We start from the raw sequence: 17,122 nt of genomic DNA on the forward strand, positions 1-17,122 counted from the left end.
CTTGGAACACTTTTTTTTAGGAGTAATTTTTTTTATTGAGGTATAATCAACACAACATTATATTAGTTTCAGGTGTACAACACAATGATTGATATTTGCATGTACTGCAAAATAATCTCCACGGTAAGTCTAGTTAACATCCAAGGGAACTTGGGACACTCTTAACATTCTCTTCTGTAAAGACAACTCTCAGATAACCAGAAACCTGGTGGTTCTTCTGGGACTGTTGCATGTGTTCCTTTTATTGATTAATTCATCATTTTCTAAGAGCTGGCACTGTACAACACACAGGAAGCAGATATGGCTCAGCCCACTGTATGCTCAGCATTCATACCGTTCAAATGTGTGTGCACTCATTCATATGCACGCATGTGTGTGAATATTCAATCATAATATAATCTGTAAGTAAGCACAGAATCTGTATTCTGTGGGCACACACAGAACAGCGAGCCTAACTCTGTCTTAAAAGCAGAGATAAAGGTGAAAGATCATGGAAGTCTTCACAAAAGAAAAGATAGAAAAATAGAGCCATGAAAACTAAATAGGTTTTGGAGGGTTTTGGTTATTGTTTTTTCCAGGCAGAAGGGGCCACATAAGCAAAGATGATGAGACATGAAAGGGCCTGACTGTGAACTGCTTGAAAAGGTGGGGGATGAAGCTGGTGCAGTTCCCCAGAAGGGATCTAAATGAGTGTGACGTGACTGGATTTGTGTTTTGGGAGGACCCTTCTGGCAGCTAGTGTGGACATTGGATTAGAGCCTGGAAAGATGCCTGAACAGACAGCTTTATGCCAAGGTGCCTTCCTTTCCATCCTCTTGTCTGCCACATAAGGGCCTCAGGAGGGCTGGATTTTGAAGACTGACATTTGCATACAGGTTGAACCATTAGAATAGGTTCCAGACCTACCTGTATACATGAATGCCTTTGCAGTCAGCAGAAGGCATGGAGGGTGCAGACTTGTCGTTGGGAGATATAAGAATGAGGCTGCTCAGGAAAGTAGCTCAATGGTTTGATCTAATTTGTACTTACAAGTCTTAATTTATCATGAATAAGATTTCTTCTAATCATTATTAGGTTTACACTTAACTCCCTAAAGCCCCTTCTGTATTCTAAGAGGCGTTTGCTTTATGTATTAACACTGGCCTCGGCTCAGCCCCAGCCCGAGCCCCAGCCTCAGCTACAGGGAAATCTCAAAGCTCTCTTAACCTCAATTGGCATAGCTCCTTTCATCAGGATTTACCCTTAGTAATTTACATTTTAACAACTCTGTTAACACAGATAGACCATCATGCTATGAAATTCAAGTGGGATTTGCAAAGAGCTTTTATGGCCTAATACGGCTCCTTAGATTCTATCTTGGAATATGGTTTAACCACCTCATCAGAATCAAGAGTTTTAACTATCCAAAACCATTTTTTTTAAGTGATGACTTAATTGCTGTTGTATTTAACTGCCTTTTCACACATGTGTTAGGCATTTTGCACATATGTAACCAAATGAACTAGAGACTGAATTTCTACAGTAATCTTAAGAGCCAAGAAATAAGAATGGAGGATTTTATTCTACAGTTTAAGATGCACATGCCCTAGCATGTCTGGCAACAGACAGAAGCCATGTAAAGGGCTGTCATTTGCAGCCCTGGGAATCTTCTTCTACCTGTTAATTTACTCTCAGAGAATAAAAATGCATTGCTCAATCTGGGCCTTGGAAAGTGACTTCTATGCCACAGCGGATGAAGGTGTTAGGTGAGGTTCTGCATCAGGAAATTTTCATACAACAATGACAGCCAGGCGTGTGCCTTCTGAATGCCATCTATGCCTTCCTTTGCTCTCAGCATCTTCTTTCCCCTGGCCCACAATTAAAGTCCCAGCAGGAGGTTTCTGGGATTTCCTGGCAAGCAGATGGCTATCCAGAGCACAGCTGTCAATCCACTTGGTACAGAGCGAGGATGAAAGGTGTCTCCTCTAGAAAAATGCCCACAAAGTCTGAAAGGATGGGCGATTTTACGGCATATGGGCAGATATGCTAAGGATCTCTAGTAAGAGATAAAAACCGACCTACCTTATCTGCAGAGTCAATGTCACCGTTTACTCTTCCTAAGAGCTTTATTATTCCACAAATCTTATTTTCACCTTATATCTGAATTTTTTTTTAATCAAGACATTCTCCCCCGCCTCCCCAGGCCAGGGAGTCCATCCCAATATTCACTAAATTTATTACATTTATAAATATTTTTATTATAAACCTACTATTTGTAACAACCTATGGAATTGAACTTGTTTTCCTTTTCCTTTCTTCTTCTGCTTTAAGTTTTATTTTCTCTTGATGTTATAACAGAAGCAACACAATGAAGAGTCCAGAGGTCTCTATGTTAGCCTGGACCCTGCCAATACTGCTGGAAATCATAGAAGGTCAATTAACCCTTCGAATGTTCAGATTCCTCATCCCTCAAAAGGGTGACAGAAACTTTCTGGACCGCTTGCCCGACAAGACTGTTGTGAGCCTCAGACAAGAACCATGTCTGTGAATGCAGTCTAAAACCCACCACGAGCTAGAGCAAAGAAAAGGAGTTTCAAATTTTCCATAGATATTTCACATCAAGCATCACGTAACTTTGATGTACTTACTTTCCTTTGATATCATCCATAACTTTGGCTCTCAAATAGTTCACATTCTTAGAATTAATTTAGTAATAATTTGCTGCATGTGCTTCCTGTAATATTTATAACCAACCCTGAAGACAATAACTTTCTCACCTAAGAACTAAAGATTTTAATGGTTATGATTCCATATTAAAATCATTTTAGGACTTCCCTGGTGGCACAGTGGTTAAGAATCCATCTGCCAATGCAGGGAACACAGGTTCAACCCCTGGTCCGGGAAGATCCCACATGCCGTGGAGCAACTAAGCCCGTGCGCCACAACTACTGAGCCTGCGCTCTAGAGCTTGTGCTCCACAACAAGAGAAGCCACTGCAATGAGAAGCCCGTGCACTGCAACGAAGAGTAACCCCCGCTCGCTGCAACTAGAAAAAGCCTATGCGCAGCAACGAAGACCCAACACAGCCAAAAATAAATAAATTTAAATAAATAAATAAATAAAATCATTTAAAATTATACAGTATCAGGCCATCATTTAAACCATTTCAGATCTAAGAGATTTGCCGACATGTCTTCATATACTGTCTACTACTGTTGGATTATTCTTTCAGTCCACAAATACTGATTAGGCAAACACTCTGAAGAGTGTTAGCTGCAGAGACCATGCAGCTGCTGGGAACTAGGAAGTGAGTAAAAGAGGAAATTAAGGAGAAGCATACATTATAGATTGTGAATTTGGGGAAGATTTTATGGGAAAATTTTCCATTTTTTTAAACAAAGCTTCTTTTCAGATTTCCACACTTCATCATTAAAATTTACAATGATTTTTTTGGGGCTTCCCTGGTGGCGCAGTGGTTGAGAATCCGCCTGCCAATGCCGGGGACATGGGTTCGAGCCCTGGTCCAGGAAGATCCCACATGCCGCCAAGCAACTAAGCCCGTGCGCCACAACTACTGAGCCTGCGCTCCAGAGCCCGTACTCCACAACAAGGGAAGTCACCGCAATGAGAAGCCTGCGCATCGCAACGAAGAGTAGCCCCCGCTCGCCGCAACTAGAAAAGGCCGCGCACAGCAACGAAGACCCAACACAGCCAAAATAAATAAATAAATACATAAACTTTAAAATTTACAATGATTTTCAAAATGTGTTTTTGAAAGTGGACACTATGTTAGGTCTGGTAAAAATCCTAGCTGCTTTCTCTTTTACCCAACAGCTCATCTGAAACCTTTTACCAAATCAAGAACATAAGAGAACTTAGGATGAAGTTTGTAGGGTAGGAGACCCAAAAATCAGCTGATAGAAAATTAAGCTTTTCTTGGATGGAGCCTGTGTAAAATATTTTGCACTTACGTATAGAATTGCTCAGAGCAATGTCTGTGGAGGTGAATTCAAAAGCTCCAAGTGCCTGGAACAACAATTGCACTAGATCAGGTCCAGGAACATGTAATCAGACTAGAAAGAGGGATTTTTCCAAAAATCTGAGTTTTCTTTTCATCTATAATATTGCTAGCAAATAGAAATGCTACTAGGTTAAGTCCTAGCACTTTTTTGGCTATAAAAGAGCCACATATACAATAAACATAGGCTATTACGCATTGTCAACGCTAGATCACAGAGAAAACAGCATGGGTGCCTCCTAATGGCTAGTGATCTCCTAATGAAGTGCATTTGAGTATTGATAAGAAGTATTAAACTATTTCTAACTTATTAAGAATATTATTTGAATTTCATTTCTCTGTTAAACAAATATCTCTAATACTAAATAGTATGCTTCTGTTTGGGCTTATATATTGAGGAAAATTTGAATTGTACAAGTATTTACTGATCATGTATAGAATTCAAGCACCATATTTGCAAATTAAGTTTGCTTTTATTTAAGGTTTTTCCTTTAAAAATATATTCAACCAAGTAATCTATATTTTATTGTATTCAAGCAAATACACACAGAAACCTTTAGAAAAAGTAAACATGCACCATTTTCTTTTTCAACAAAAAACACCTTTAAAAGGAAATAGCACGATTAGCCAAAAGCAAATTACCAAAAGGGTTGACGTGTTGTAAGACTATGGGTTTAGGAACTGTGTAGCAAAACCATGTTGTCTTCTTTAAGGGCTGCAGGGCAGAGATTAGCTGACTTCTATGTCTGGCAGCATGGTAGGCACAATCCTCTGAATGACCCTCCTGATAAACACCACTAAAATTGCTGGATAAAATATTTTAAGTACTTCTTTAAAATGAATAACTGACCTGACAAAAAGGTCAGGAATCTTCAGAAGAAGAAAAAAATTGGGAATTAAATGAATACCAAAGTCAACTAAATGAAACCACACAACTACTAGAAGAAATGTGGGTGAGTTCTGCTTTAACTTCAATGTACTAAAAGACTTTCTAACTGCAATTCAAAATCCAGAGGCAATAAAACTGGAAGAAAATATTTGACAGGTTATCACGGAGAGAAGGTTAATGTATCTAATTTTAAAGAACTTTCAAAATTTGGGAGACAAAAGACCAAAAATCCTTAGAAAAATGGGCAAAACACAGACAATTCACAAAACGAGATCTCAAATGGTCCTAAAGCATATGGAAAGAGGTTTATCCTCACTCATAATAAGAAAAATGCAAATTAAACTACACTGAAATGCCATCTCTTACCCAATAGATATGCAAAAAAAATTTAAGTGTGTCTATACACTCTGTTGGTAAGGCTGTCAGAAATAGTTTTACTCACTGCTGATGGAACTGCAAAACAGGAAAAATCCTATATGGTGAGGAATTTGGCAATAACAAAACTATATATATACCTATCCTTCAGCCCAGAAATCCCCCTGCTAAAAATTTACACCTCCAACAATACGAAAATTCATATGCAAAAAGCTATTCATAGTAGCATCATTTATAATTACAAAATGTTGAAAACTATGTAAGTATCCAAGCTTAGGAGATCAGTTGAATAAACTGTGCACATACACCCAATGGAGTACTATACAGCTGTAAAAAAAGACTGAGGGTGATCTCTCTGAACTGTTCTGGATTTATTTCTAGGAGATATTATTAAGGGGAAAAAGCAAAGTGCTAAAGAGTACATGTGTTATGACATCTTTTGTGAAAGGATGAAAGGAAAATAAGAAAATATCTACTTACCATTACAAAAAAGAAATACAGGATGGATTAACCAGAACACAATAAACTCTGTTACCCACTGGAGTGGGAGGAAAATATATGAGAGGGAGTGAAACTTCTTTCACTTTTGAAAGCATATCATTATCCTACATATTCAAAAATGAAATTAAGTCAATGAGAAAAGGAATTGGAGGGGGGATGTCTAAAACAAAAAGAAGCCAAAAAAAAAAAAACAAACCTGAGCCTCATATTTCAAATAAACATTATAAGCACACTGAAGGGGGAAAAGAAAGAGCTAATCCATGTACCTTATCAATACAGTGTGAGACTATATGCCCTCAGAATTGGGAAGAGTTGGGTATAGGAGAAAGGGGAATGCAAATCAATACTAAACTCTTTGCAGTAGGTTTATTTGTTGTCATGGTATGGGTGAAGCAATTCTGAAACTGTTCTAAATTTATTATAGGATTGAGCAAATGAGTAAATGTGCCAGTGTTGTTGGGAGTCAGGGTCCTCACCATGGAGGAAGAAAGTTACAAATAAGGAATGGAGGGCAGGCAAGAAAACACGCTGTGGGAATAGGTTGGAATTGGAGATATCAGTATGAACTTATGATTTCTAAAATACGTATATGTAAGTATATATGCATGTTTATATTTACATGTCTGTATATGTATGTGTGCATATACATGCATACGTTTCCTAGCTCTGTCCACTGAAAGGGTCAAGAAACAAAGTTACCCCAGTAGCAATGAGCATACCTAGCACCCATTCCTTGGTCTCTAATACCATTCCCCACTAAAAGGAACCAGGGCTCCCTGGGGAAATAGCTGATCCCAGGGAAGGTACAAGGTAAGCCTGAAACAACTTGTTAAACCAGAAAATCAGCAAGTGCTGAAAATTTTTATTGGAGCTTATTATAAGGACACTTTAGCCAGCTTGAAGGGGTCCCCACTAGCCAAATCTGGGACAATTTGAGTAACCAAATAATTAACTGCAGTAATTCTAAACCATTAAAAAATAGAGCTCTATGCATCAATTACAATAATATATAAATAAATAGACAAGGGAGAAGGGAGGTCTCTTGCTTACTACAGAATGCCAAGAACCTACTGGTAAATGTCAGCAGGGTCCTGGGTTAGAAAATCATGATTTTATAACCATCATGGTAAAGAATCATCAATGGTTGGTAAACTCAGGGAGGAATTTTGATGAGGAACGGGATATTTGCATGGTTTTACACACAGGATACTTAACAGTTGGAAGAGATAATAAAAAGTATTATTATACCATTATAAAATTGGGCAACACCTTGACCAAGTGATCAAAATTAATACCATCAGTGAGGGACAGATGGACACTGTGTACCTCCAGATGTGATACCCTAAAAAAGGACACATCACTAGTGTTCTATTCTGGCTGAAATTCATAAGCTCAAATTAATCAGGAAGAAATAATAGAAAAAATACAAAATGAGGAAAGTTCTGTTTTAAAAAAAAAGTGAGTGGCAGTTGGCAAAGCGGGGGGCAGTCTGTAATCTTCAAAAATGTCAACGGCATAAAACATAAGAAAGGCTATAGAAATGTTCCAGATTAAAGGAGCTAAAGAGAAATGACAACAAAGTACAGTATCTGTCCCTAGACTGGATCTTGTTTTGGAGGGGTAAAATGCTATAAATAATGTTATAGAGCAACTAACAAAATTGGAATATGGATGGTAGAATAAAAGTATTGTATCAACATAAACATATGAACTTGACAATTGTACTGTGGTTATATAAGAGCACAATTTTTTTTTTTAGGAATAACAAATGTTTATTCACAAATGGGTAAGTAACACATGTAAGAGAATATCCCTATTCTTAGGAAATACACTAAAGTACATAGCAGTAAAAGGGCCATGGTGCATGAAATGTAATGATTCAGGGGAAAAACTATTATATAGAGAGAGAGAATGAAAAGAGAGAGAAAGAAGGAGAAGAGGAAAGAGAGTAAGAGTGCAAATGGTAAACCCAATGGGGTGAAACATTAACAACAGGTGTACTGGGTTGGTCGTGTCCCCCAAGAGTTCACATCCTTCCCAGAACCTCAAAACCTTATTTGGAAATAGGGTTCTTACAGATGTAATTGAATTAAGATGAGGTCATACTAGAATAGGGTGGGCTCTTAATCCAATATGGCTAGTGTTCTTAAAAGACAAGAAGGAACACAGAGACAGGCATACACAGGGAGAAGGTTACATAATGAAGCAGGAAGAGATTGGAGTGATGCTTCTACAAGCCAAGGAGTGCCACGGATTGCTGGCAACACCAGAAGCTAACAGAGTATGAAACAGATTCTCCCCTAGAGCTTTCAGAAAGACTATGACCCTGTCAACACCTTGATTTTGGACATTGAGCCTCCAGAAGTATAAGAGAATACATTTCTGTTGTTTTAAGCCACCCAGTTTGTGGTAATTTGTTACAGAAATCGCAGGACACGAATACAATAAGCAAATCTGGGTAAAGGGTGTACAGAGTATGCCTTGTACTATTTTGTTTTGTTTTTTGTAACTTTTTGTAAGTTTGAAAGTATTTTCAAATAAAAACTTTTTTAAAGGATGTAAAGACAAACAAACAACAAAATGAAAAACAGAACAATAGGCCTTCTAAGAATCTTATGGGTCTTGTCCTGTTGCAGTCTCACAGGGAGATTTGTGAGTGTGACTTTTGTCTAATGGAGAGGATTATAAATTGATGCACAAAAAGCTTACAACAGCATTTTCAAAAGTATTTTATCAACTTAGACTGAAAACAACAGAGATAATGAAAAGAAGTCTTTGTATTCCCAAACTGCTACGGACAGGAAAGAGCCTTAGAGAACTCCTCAGCTTCAACCACATGTCATTTCTTATGGAAAAGGAAAGGGGACTCATGGGGCAGAACCAAGAGCCCAGAGAGCAAAGATCCCTGGAGAACAATCCCAGGCATAGGACTGAGCCCTAAGCAAGGCACCTGCAACATCCCCTAGCTGAATTTCAGAATAGCCCCAGACAGGTAAGTGCTGTGTACTCTCATGTTTCCTGTTTCTGAATGGGAGGGTTTCACTCCTGTATGTTGAATGTGTAAGGAACAGAAAACTTGTCTCTTCTCTTCATAGTCTTCAGATTAAAAGGAATGAAACTCTGACATGGATGGACCCAGAGATTATCATACTAAGTGAAATAAGTCAGACAGAAAAAGACAAATATCATATATCGCTTATATGTGGAATCTTAAAAAATGATACAAATGAACTTATTTACAAAACAGAAATAGACTCACAGACATAGAAAACAAACTTATGGTTACCAAAGGGTGAAAGCGGGGAGAGGGATAAATTAGGAGTTTGGGATTAACAGATACACACTACTATACATAAAATAGATAAACAACAAGGACCTACTGTATAACACAGGGAACTATATTTAATATTTCATAATAACCTCTAATGGAAAAGAATCTGAAAAAGATTATATATATATATACACACACACACACATATATCTGAATCACTTTGCAAAAAAAAAAAAGAAAGAAAGGAAAAGGAAAAAAAAGGAATGAGATTCAAGGAGTTGTACCTGAGGAATGGTACCCCACCGAGAAGCCTCATCTGCACTTGGACCTGATCAAGATGATAAGATCCTGGGCTTCAGGTTAATTCTTAAATGGATGAGACTTGGTGGTCTTAGGGATAAGGAATGAGTTTATTTTGCACATGTGAGGGATGGAAACTGTTGTAGTCATAAGGCAGACTGGGGAAGAGGGTATTTTCCAAATATGGCACAATAATACTGTCATTCCACATGATCTTTTTACAATGTGACTTTGAGTCTTCTCCCATTAACAGAGGAGGTCAATAACAGGATTGCCAGATTTAAGAAGGAAAAATACAGGAAGCCCAAATAATTTTTAGTGTGTAACCCAAATATTGCATGTGACATACTTAACACTAAAAAAAATGTGATTTATCTGAAATTCAAAGTTAACTGAGCATCTCATATTTTATCTGGCAACCCTAGAATTCCTCACCCTTAAATCTGGGTGACTTTATGATTATGGCAGGTATGATGCTATGTGACTTCCAAGGCTGGGTCATAAAATGAGGTACAGATGCCTGGTTCCTCTCTTGGGCGTTTGTACTTAGAATATAGTCCCATGCTACGAGCAAGCCCAAGCAGCCTGTGGAGGGGCCACATTGAGAGGAACAGGGGCTGCTGGCCAACAGCGCTGGCTAAGTTCCCAGACAACAGCTGGTACCAACTTGCTAGCTGTGTGGTTGTGTGAGAGCTATCTTAAAAGTGGATCTTTATTCCACCCCATAGTTGAGCCATCCCAGTTGTGCCACTAAGTTTCAGGGTTGTTTGTTATGTAACAATAAGATAACTAGAAAACTAGGGGGGAAAAATAGAGAGAGAGAGAGAGACTGAGATTTTAAGGAACTGGCTCATATGACTTTTGAAGCTTCACAAGTCCAGAATCTGCAGGGTAGGCCAGCAGGCTAGAGACCCAGAGAAAAGCTGTATTCCGAGTCCAAAGGCAAACTTCTATCAAAATTGCTTCTTGCTTGGGAGAGATCAGTCTTTGTTTTATTAAAGCTTTCAACTAACTGGATGAGGCCCACCTATGTTATGAAATGTAATCTGCTTTACTTAAAATCCACCAATTTAAATGTGACTCTCATCCAAAAAACACCTTCACAGAAACATCCACAATATTGTTTCACCAAATATCTGGGCACCATGGTTCAGTCAAGTTGACATAAAATTAGCCATCACACACATCAAAGGCTCAGAGCTCAGGATTCCAGCACTTTTCTTCTGGGCCCTGGAGAGGCCTTGACACTTTATTATGTACAACTTCACTGGAAATGACAGAAGTACATGCTCTTTGCTGCCAAAATTTACCATTGATTGGCACTGATGCTAAGTACCTAAATTGCAACTCTGGGGGTGTAACATTCATTTGATGACAGAACAGATTTGAAAAATCCATTCAATGCCATATAGGAACTAACCCAAGCAGCAGGATTCTTTATCAGAACCTCATGAAGTATGGGAGGAAGACAAGGTATAGTCTTGATAACAGGCACACGTGCTTTAAGGCTTTGACACTAATGACCAGTATCCAGAGATGAAAAGAGATGTGAGGGTTAATGTGAGGGTTAATGTGAGGGTACTTCTACTACCCTCAGTACTTCCACTTATCCCTGACCTATGGAGAATGGGGAGATGAGAACATTCAGTGCTGTTCCAAAACTGTTTCTGGAACATACCCAACAAGGGATGGACATGACAAGAGCTTCTCTTCCCACCTTGCAAAAATCCTATGGTGGGTGGAGGAGTGTCTTGCTTCAGGGAGGCCTTTCCACAGCTCTCTCTTATCTCTCCACCTTCAAGTCGTGTGCTGACCCCATCCCTCCTCTTGTTTAATCAAATCAATTTCTCCTCCTTGAAGGAAAAGGAGGGGTACTCTTTTTTTTTTTTTTAAATTTTTATTTATTATTTATTTATTATGTTTATTTTTGGCTGTGTTGGGTCTTCGTTTCTGTGTGAGGGCTTTCTCCAGTTGCGGCAAGTGGGGGCCACTCTTCATCGCGGTGCGCGGGCCTCTCACTATCGCGGCCTCTCTTGTTGCGGAGCAGAGGCTCCAGACGCTCAGGCTCAGTAGTTGTGGCTCACGGGCCCAGTTGCTCCGCGGCATGTGGGATCTTCCCAGACCAGGGCTCGAACCCGTGTCCTCTGCATTGGCAGGCAGATTCTCAACCACTGCGCCACCAGGGAAGCCCTGGGAGGGGTACTCTTTATGTTATAGACCAGAATATTTCCAGAAATCTGGGTAGAGAGTGATCAATACGTGATATCTTGCAATATATCTGTTTTTACTGGGTAAGACTCTACCTCCAATTTGGATTAGCACTAGAGAGTCAAGTTCCAGATACCTGGGCCCTTACTTCCCAACTATTTCACATCCATGATACCCATATCTCACATCTAGAGGAGAATTTGACCATATCTACAAGACCAACCTCTTCTTTCTCTAACTGGACAGTCACCCATTATCCTGAATTCCTATGATGCTTGTACATCATTTTACTCACTTATTTGATCAAAAACAAAATCAAAGTTGGGCCACCTCCCTGAAGTTTGAAAAAATCATTTAATCCCTTAACATCTCTGAGCTTCAGCTTCTTCTTCTGTAAGAGTAACAGTTGGAACATGGCAATTACTATGCCTGCCTCACAGACTGTTGTGACTATCAGATGAGACAAATTGGGGAAAATGCTTCAAAATTTAAAAAGCAAAGAAAATCACAGAATATAAATTATTATATTGTCAGATCTGCCTTATACTGAAAAAATTCAGAAAACAGAAATTTTGTCTGTCTTCCCTTTCAATGTCATCATTCATCCCAAGTTCAAAATTTTGAAGTCATTTTCAATATCACTCTTTTTCATTCTCTAGTCCAAAGGTCATTAAACCTTTGAAAAAAATCCCCTACATTCTTCTTTCACTTTCCATCTAGGATGTTCTCAAGGCTGTCTTTAATTCTCCCCTACCCACCTCAGCCAGCAACTTCCAAATCCAATCCTTGTGACACATGACTGCCATGTTAGTCTTCTTAAGCCATTTATGTTTAGAATTCCATTCCCCTCCTCAAGAATTACCAGAATCTCCTCACTTTCCTGTAGGATAAACTTCAAAGACCTTCACTTATCTTATCTTCCACTGCTTCTCTTTATAATTTGCCCAATCAGTAAAATCTTTCCTCATGTCTTGGTCATTCCAATGCTCATAATCTCTAATACTTTGCTTATAAACTATTTTTCTATACTGGATGATCCTTGTTTTATCCCATTCTGATAAGAAGTCTAATGTGGTTTATGGTGCTCAGCTCAGCCATGAATCATTAGAAGAAGGAAATGTTGGTTTGTGTCTGCTCTCATAATAACGCTAGTTCCATCAACATCGCTGATGTCCAGCCTCTTTGTACATATGAATCCGGGTAAGATGCTTGATTAGGTTTGTAAGTACATCTTGTCCTACAAGACTAAGCCAACAAGGGTAAAGACATTTTATTGAACAAAAAATGTCCAATGATTAAGAAAAATTAGTACTTGCAGCAATCAACCACATTCCTCTCTGTTTACATCTAAAGTTATGACCACTTAGAGCAATGGAAAAAATTTTGTGTTCTAGAACAGAAAGCAACATTTTAAAAGTATAAAGTAAACAAGGAGGAAAAATGTCAGAAAATCATCTCAAGAAGTCTGCCTCATCTTAAGAAGTTATCCACTTAAAGTATAATTTCAAAAGTTAAAATGACTTTTAACTTGCAAATACAAAATGAACACAAGTCAAAGATTTTATTCAGTATTTTATTTTACTCAAGCTATTAATTAGTAAGAGAAACAGTAAGATATTAAGACTAGCTTAAAGGAGAATTTGAATATATATATGTTCATATATATGTATATATATACATACATATATATTGAATTTATATTTCTGAAATATCTTTGGAATCCTGAAATTGATTACCTAATAGATGTAAAACTGATTAATATTCTTAAGCCCAACAAGATATTAATGTTTAGGCTTCTCTTTTTTACCGAGAGAAATCAATTTTACCTCTACCAGACAAAATTCATTTGCATTACTAAGGACAATAATCATATGTACTACAATCAGTTTTTTATAAATTACCTTCTACCCCTATAGAAGGCCCATAGAAAACCAGTGAAAGAAGCACACCTGTTTTCAATTAGACAACCCCCAAGTATACACTAGACAATATCCAGCACTACACCGAAAGGACATACATCAATCTCTTTTGCCCATTTCCATGTCTGGGACAATGTTTCCTGATGATCCCCATGTAAGCAACACTCCACAGAGAAGTATAATAGGGAAAAAGAAAGCAGGGGTGGTCTGTAGTTAGATCAGCCAAGGCCACAAAATGGAAAAAGAGGAAGGGCAAATTAAAGCTGATGCCCCACTAAAGCACCATGGGTGGGCAGAGGTGACATCTTGACTTTCAATCCGCTGCTTCTAGGACCTTTGTTACTGTCACTAAGACCTTGCAAACAACCCAGACTCCTATTTGCAACTCCCTAAAAACTTCCCAACTCAGTCAGACAATAGAGGAGTGCTATACCACAGGCCAAGATGTGGTGGAGATCTTGAGCTGATTCTGATCAGTTCAAACTAAATGTAAGTCACAAGTCTTTGGTCTCACTCACCAGGATGCTGCCTTCCTTCAGGAGGATTATGGATGTCCTAGGACACCAAGTAAGAGGTAGTCCCATACAGAGTGGTTGGGTACCTTCCAATCAAAAGCTCTGAAAAGAAGGTCGTAACTCCTCCTGCTGAGGGGTCATGAGTGGCAAGTTGACCACTGCTAGGGAGTTTCTTATTAGGCAGCTAAACCCAAGGGCAAGTAGTAAAGCTCCTCAACCCAGGGGATGCTCAAAAGGAGAGACAGCCTGTGGACACTGGTCTAACTCCTTTATGGCTCATGGGTAGTGAATACTTTAATTGCTTGCTCAAGCGGGACATGGAATGGTCTCCAGATGCCATCTGTCTTCCTTTCCCCATGGTCCATCCCAGTTCCACCAAGCTCTCCCTTAATTGGTTGTATCTTCCCCTTTCTCTCGCAACCCTCCCAGACTAAAGAATGTCCCCAAGCGTCCTCTTATCAAAAAGTCTTCCAATCTATAGTCCAGTCACTTGAGTTTCTCCCCTTTCACTGAGGCTTAGAGTTTTGAAACAAAAACAAGGATGGCTTTCTTTCTGTCTTCTGCTGTGTCTTTCCTACCCTGATGCAGGGAATGTGGAGTGCCCATTTGACTGGGTGAGAGAAGGGCCAGAAGGACACAATAGGAACAAAACTGAATCAGGTACTATTTCAACAGCATCATACCACAAATATTGTCTCAAAAGCATGGAGTGGATTTGAGACACCAGTGACCCAGCCAAGATGACTGGCGACATAGCTTACACCATCCACAGCTGCACTCAGAGTCAATGCTTCTCTTTCACAATGTTGTTTATTCATTCATTCATTCAAAGATGTTAATGTTTCGATATTTTATTTTGTTAACTACTTTGTCCAAATAAAGGAAGCATGATGCATAAAATATCAAATAAAAATAAAGGAAAAAAATTACTTTGGAAGTGAATATAATATTCAGAGTCAATATAGGTCAGAAACCATACTGGATGAGAGAGTTTCTGAGTTCAAATCGTCATTTGAACTGAGAAAACACTTGTGAAGAACAAAGGAAAATGTAACTGACTGAAGTGCCCTGAACCTTGCAATACAATCAATGGTGATAGAAACAAACTTCCATCTCTATGCAGGTAGAATCGGATACAGAAAATCCATATACCTCTGAATTGAGCACCTACTGTAGGAAAGGTATTTTCCTGTTAAAGCCATAAGTAAAAGTAAGGTGAGACATCAAAGGAAGAAGATTTCTGTGAGAATAAAAGCTACTTTTTCAGGAGAAAATCAGTTGGTAAATGGAGTTGGGGGGTGGGAGGGACTTAATGTGTTGGAATCTCATTCACAAGAGCTTGGAAAGCTGGTGAAGAAGTTGTGATGAAAACTGTCATCCTCCCAGAACTTATTATTTATGCTATGGCTCATGGATGCTCTGGCAAATTTGATTTTAAAAAACTGTGAATTTCTTCTCCATAAAAATGCATAAACACACAACTTTTAAATGTTTTATTTCATTGAAAATTGACTTGTTCGATAACCTGGTATCAATATTGCACAATGGAAAGAATATTGAATGGGCTCTGCCACTGACATAGGTGAGTTCATGTAACCTCTGTGGGTCATCTGTAAAATGAGAGGGTTGGACTAAATGACCTCTATATGCCCTTCTAGAACTAACATCATACATGTTTGTAATTGAAGAGAAATTCCATATTCCTTAGCGAAGGATCTTGCATTGAAAGCAGGTACTCTTGGGGAAAAGGGTGTCTTCCCCCACTCACTCTTTCCTCCTGAGTTCTCCCTTACTCTTAAGGTCCCTGGTTGACTTTTGTAGTTACCATCATGCTGACTTCAGAAGGACTCTGCATATCCTCATGCCCAAGATGGACACAGGCCCTTGCCTTGGTCTCCTGAATAATGCTTAGATGCACCTGAAACATTTAAAATGGAAATACACACAGAGAGTAGCACACATCTAGAATAAATTGACTCATAAGCTATGACTTACTCATGCTCACTTTGTGATCTGCTACAGGGGTCCCACTCAGTCTACATCCTCATGGGCCTCCAGGGATAAAAAGGCAAACTTGAACACTCCTCACCTGAAGGCGTCCTTATAAAAACCTAGACTCCTCATAGTTCAGGTTCAGAGAGGGTGAGAAAGGCTCAGTTATTTCTTTTATCCACTGAGTTCCCCCTTACAGTGGTTCTGGCCTCTCATCTATATGACAGACACCAAGAATGATCTTTTGAGACCTGAAACCATAAAACGTCTAGAAGAAAGCATAGGCAGTATACTGTTTGACATCGGTCTTAGCTAAATTTTTTTGGATATGTCTCCTCAGGCAAAGGAAACAAAAGCAAAAATAAACAAATGGAACTATATCAAACTAAAAAGCTTTTGCACAGTGAAGGAAACTATCGACAAAATGAAAAAGGCTGCCTACTGAATGGAAGAAGATATTCTCAAATGATATATCTGATAAGGGGTTAATAGCAAAAATATACAAAGAACTCATACACTCAACATTAAAAAAAAAAAAAACAACTTGATTTAAAAATGGGCAGAGGACTTGAATAGACATTTTTCCAAAGAAGACATACAGATGGCCAATAGGCACATGAAAAGATGCTCAACATTACTAATCATCAAGGAAATGCAAATCAAAACCACAACGAGATATCAGTTCACACCTGTCAGAATAGCTATTATCAAAAAGACAACAAATAACAAGTGTTGGCGAGTATGTGGAGAAAAGGGAACCCTCAGGCACTCTTTGTGGGAATGTAAATTGTTCAGCCACTATGGAAAACAGTATGGAGATTCCTCAAAAAGTTAAAAATAGAACTACCATGTGGGGACATCCCTGGTGGCACAATGGTTAAGAATCCATCTGCCAATGCAGGGGACATGGGTTCGATCCCTGATCCAGGAAGATCCCACATGCCACGGAGCAACTAAGCCCGTGTGCCACAACTACTGAGCCTGTGCTCTAGAGCCCGTGAGCTGAAACTACTGAGTCTGTGTGCCACATTGACTGTAGCCTGCGTGCCTACCACCTGTGGTCTGCAACAAGAGAAGCCACCGCAATGAGAAGCCTGTGCACCACAACGAAGAGTAGTCCCCGCTCGCCACAACTAGAGAAAGCCCATGCGCAGC

The 17,122-nt window shown here is 39.0% G+C and overlaps 1 long non-coding RNA gene across 1 annotated transcript in view; it reads right to left on the reverse strand.

Annotated features, from left to right (window-relative positions):
* Positions 1 to 17,122, reverse strand: part of LOC132377070 (uncharacterized) — a 46,776-nt gene that overhangs the window by 13,073 nt on the left and 16,581 nt on the right. The window lies entirely within an intron of this gene.

The sequence above is a fragment of the Balaenoptera ricei genome, chromosome 13 (genome assembly GCF_028023285.1).
Source record: "Balaenoptera ricei isolate mBalRic1 chromosome 13, mBalRic1.hap2, whole genome shotgun sequence".
Taxonomy (NCBI): domain Eukaryota; kingdom Metazoa; phylum Chordata; class Mammalia; order Artiodactyla; family Balaenopteridae; genus Balaenoptera; species Balaenoptera ricei.